We start from the raw sequence: 4965 nt of genomic DNA on the forward strand, positions 1-4965 counted from the left end.
CACTGCTGTTTGCTTTTCATCAAAAGAGTTACAACAGAAAAAATAATTGTCTTGGATTGTGTGTGGTTTGAACCACTCTGATTGATGTTAACGCTATAATAGCACTTTTATTAAAAGCTGTTGTTTAATGTAGAAGGGGCAAATTCATAGACAAGGCATGAGACTAGTATAATTATACTATACAGTCATGATTGATAGGCTACACATTACAAACTACTCTGAGACCAATAATGGCAACCTGAACATGTGGAAGAAGAATCCTAATCCTAATCCTCCTCTCCCCCACCCCCCGAGGGGCCTAAAAATGAGGGGCCTAAAAATGTGTCCCAAATGGCACCCTATTCACTTCAGTGCACTTCTTTAGACCAGGGCACATAGGGCTCTGAGCAAAAGTACTGCACTACATGGGGAATAGGGTGCCATTTGGGATGTATACAGAGTAGTTGCTTATTTCACACACCAGCTTCTCCCATTTCCACAGCAGCTGTTTAATGGCAGGCTGTACTGCTGTCTGATGACCCTCCATGTCCTCTCTCCTCGTGGATAATTACATTAAGTGTGGTTAATGAGCCATTTGATGCTGCTGAGTCATTGCTTGCCACAGATTGAACCGAGACACGAGGGCCGTGCACAGACCTTTCAGGGACTGCGCTCCACCTATCCTACAAGCGAAAAGTATTGGTCAATGCACATTGTGGTATCACGCGGAAAACGCTTGACAGGAGAGCAACTGAACTGAACCACAGAGTTCTATATCATCGTGGAGCTCTGCTCCTATTGGTTTACCCCGCTGTCTAGGCAGCAAACCGTCTGAGACAAAATTATGCACACACCTGCAGCCAATAGGAGTACAGGTGTCCCTATAAGAGGGGATGCCTCCCCTCAATCAGCCACCCTTTATCTTCAGCGACTGGACTAGACTGAAGACGGCTACGAAGAGACGAAGACTCAGAACTCAATGTCACTGTTCCGCTATGGCGGCTGCTGACCCCCACGACTTATGTTTCGTGTATCTAGGGTCACAGCACGCCAGGGACGGCGTCATAGATCCCACACTATGCGCCAGCTGCGCCCTCCTTTCATTGAAAGAGAGGAAGCAGTGTTGGGCATTTTTTAGGGAGGATATTCCTCTTGAGGATGTGCTATCAGTGTTAGCCTTAGCTTCTGAGGCATCATCTGAGGGCGCTGACTCAGGAGATGACAGGGATATTGGGGAAGAGATGGATATTCCAGTGGAATATCCATCCCTCTGACCCATGATTTTAAGACCCCATTTCCATTGGAAAGGGCGAGGTCTTTTTCATCCCTGGGCGATGACGACACGGGTTCTGAGAGATCAGTAGCCCTGTCCTACGCAGCAGCCTCTCTGACTCTGATTTTCCAGGGCTCATCGAGAGGGCTGCCGAGCACCTGCAGATTAAGCTGCACCCCATTCCCTCCAACCCGGAAGTGGATATGATGGAGGGCGGCCTCTGGCACCGACCATGCCCTCGCTTGGTAAGTATGTGGAGGGCTCATGGGAGGCACCTTTAGCGGCGCGTTCACCGGCTAAGGCGTACCTCCCATTCACCAGAGTGGAAGGCAGAAAGCAGGGCCTTTCAAGGGGAATCCCCAGGCTCGAGAGCGCCCTGGCTGCGTATCTCGTGCCGGGTTCGAGTCCCTGGCCCTTGTCCAAGAAAGACGTTCTACCCACACAGAAGGACCGACTCACAGCACAGCTGGTTGAGAAGTCCTTCGTGTTAGGAGCCCAGGCCGTAGCAGCGGCGAATAATATTGCCCTCCTAGCAGCCTCTCTGTCCCGCCTAACAACAGGTAAGTCTGAGCTCACTGGGGAGGAAGTGGAAGAGCCGTCCAGAATTTCTGGCGCTATTCTCCACTTAACGCAGGCATCAGCTGTGTGTCCATGGCCACTTCGGTGGTGGTCCATGGCCACTTCGGGGGGAGGTCCATGGCCACTTCGGTGGTGGTGGAACAACACCTTTGGCTGTCTATGACAGCCATGAAAGAGACAGACAGAGCTGCGTTACTGAACGCCCCCATCTCTGACGACGGCCTGTTTGGGGTCGCCATCAAGGATGCGACGGAGCGTTTTATGAGGCTTGATGAGGAGAGGAAGCAGCTGGCCAGACACCTGCCACTGGCAGGAAGACTCGGCCCTGCACCGAAACGACCGTCAAGTTCCACCGCCTCAAGTAGACAGGGGTCTACAGCGAGGCGTCATGCCCGGCGCCATGCAGCGACTTCCGGCAGCAGAGAAGCGGGCCCCGCGCCTCCTGCGGTGCCAGAGGTCCCAACCGTGCCGTTGACAAGAGAGGTCGTCAGAGCGTCTTCTTGGAAGCACTCGAGGGGTGGCAAGAAGAGACGGCGCCAATGACGTGGCGAGGGTGCGAGAATGGGAGACGGCGCAGTGGCTGGTCCGACTGTGCCCACTATTCCCCCCCACCCTTCTGTTGAGGGTATGGAGGGAACTGTTGTTGTTGATGTTTTGAATAAAGAGTTGGCTCCAATTGACTTTGTCACAAGAGAGCCCCTTTTCCATGATACATCCGAGAACGTTCAGACTCCTTCAGTCTCTCTCTCTCTCACCACTCTGAGTGTAGCTCAGCCCACCAAGGGTGCATAGCTGAGCACACACATGAGGCGAGTGTGATAAAGGTAACAAGGCGCCGCCTTGCTTTACCTCATAATGACCTCACATTGCAGACTCCTAGGAGTACTGCAGTGAAGGTCTCACATAGCAGACTGCAGTCACAGCCAGGTAATGGAATGATGACGCAATCGCTATTTGGGTACGGCGCTCTGTCTCAGGCTAATGCCTCAGTCAGTGCAGTTCAGACCCGTGCTGCGTTCACGGAGGGCCGGGATATCGAGGTTACGAGTTTAACCAACGTATCGGCGCCCCCGTTTCTCTCAGAACGCGCTGATGTTTCCTCTCCCTTTCTTGGGAGGCCCGCCTTGGGCTGTTCCACCACTTCAGTGCTGGGGAACAGCGGTGGCATGGGCCATAGAGGAATACAGGTCCTTCCTACTGAAAGTACCACAGCTTCGCGCTCTTCCGCTTTCTCTGCATTGCTGGGAGTGGCGGCGAAGCTGCACTCTCTCCCACTGGCTAGACCAGGTGCTGGAGAAGGGTTATGCTATCCAATTCCATCGGATCCCCCCGTTCAGTGGAGACGGTGATGAAAACGCCAGAAAAAGTGGCCGCTCTGGTTTCAGAGATTACGTAACTTTTGGCGAAGGAGCAAAGGAACAAAGGGCTATATTCGCCCTATTTCCTGGTGCCCAAAAAGACGGGGGGAATGAGGCTGATATTGGATATACGCATTCTCAACGAGAGCGTAGCCAAACGGCCCTTCCGAATGCTAATGACAAAACGTCTACTGGAATGTGTCCAGAAGGGAGACTTTTGTACGAGCATAGACCTAAAGGACGCGTACTTTCATGTGCCGGTGCAGCAGCGTCACAGAAAGTTTATGCGATTCGCCTTTCAAGGGGTGGCGTACGAGTTCACGAGGATGCCATTCGGGTACGCCCTGGCACCTCGCACGTTTTCCAAGTGTGTGGAGGCGGCATTGGAACCGTTTCGTCGTCAGGGAATAAGGCTATTAGCCTACCTAGACGACCTACTGGTTCTCGCCCCGTCAGCAGAGCTGGCGTTCACTCACACGACACAGACAGTGATTCATCTCACGCGTCTGGGGTTCGCTGTGAATTGGAAAAAGAGCGCGCCCTGGCCCAGTCATCAGATTGTCTACCTGGGGATACAGATGATGAGGGCTCGAATTTCGGACCCTCGAAGGGTAGCCCTTTTGCTAGCCCTGAGAATGTTTCGTCCGAATCACACGGTAACGGCGCTGTCAGTCATGTCACTCTTGGGTCTCATGTTGTCAGCCCATTTCGTGGTCCTGCTGGGACTCCTGCGCATGCGCAGGATGCAGCGATGGTTCGCCCAACTAAGACTAGACCCAGTGCGTCAACGTCGTCGGTTGGTGGTGGTTCCTCTCTCGCTCAGTGCAGATCTGAACTATTGGAGAGACCCGAGCGTTCTCACGCACGGAGTCCCAATAGGCAAAGTGTCCTCCTACATTCAAGTGTTTACAGATGCCTCTCTGACTGGATGGGGAGGGACATGTAAGACCCAAGCGATAGGAGGTGTGTGGCCTCTTTCGAGTCGCCACATCAACCTCTTGGAGTTGGAAACGGTTCGACTGGTTCTGACCCACTTCGCGTCTACCCTTCGGGGTCGCGATGTGTTGGTCTGGTCAGACAACCGGACCATAGTAGCCTACATAAATCGCCAGGGAGGAGTCAGGTCTCCTGCACTCCACCGGTCGGCGGAGGAATTGTGGCTGTGGGCTCACGAGCACCTTCGCTCGTTGAGAGGAGCACACATTCCGGGCTACTTGAACGTGGGAGCAGACCTCATGTCTCGAGGGGGTCCTCGAGACGACGAGGGGCGTCTGCACCCGGACATTGTTCTCCAAGTTTGGGAACAGTTCGGGAGAGCCGAGATGGATCTATTCGCGTCACGCGTGAACGCACATTGCCCTCTTTGGTTCTCTCTTCAAGCTCAGGACGAACCGCCACTGGGGAGGGACGCATTTGCGCACCGACCGTGGCCGAGAGTTCTCCTGTATGCTTTCCCACCGCTGTCCTGCATTCTCCCACTGTTAGCCAGGGTGAGATCAGGTGGGCTGTCAATCATATTGGTGGCTCCCGATCGCCCAGGGGCTCCATGGTTCGCGGAGATGATTCAGATGTTGATTGCGCCACCTTGGCCAATTCCACATCAACGGGACGCGTTGACTCAGGCGGGAGGTGCGATAGGGCAATTGCCCATAATCGGCCAACCACTGAAGGCTTGGCTCCTGAGAGGGACAGGCTAGAGCGCCGTGGGTTATCTGATGCAGTAATCAGGACCATACAGGGTTCACGTGCCAGTTCCACTTCCAGGGTGTATGCCAG

This window comes from Coregonus lavaretus, assembly GCF_964263955.1.
Source record: "Coregonus lavaretus genome assembly, chromosome: 3".
Classification (NCBI taxonomy): Eukaryota; Metazoa; Chordata; class Actinopteri; order Salmoniformes; family Salmonidae; genus Coregonus; species Coregonus lavaretus.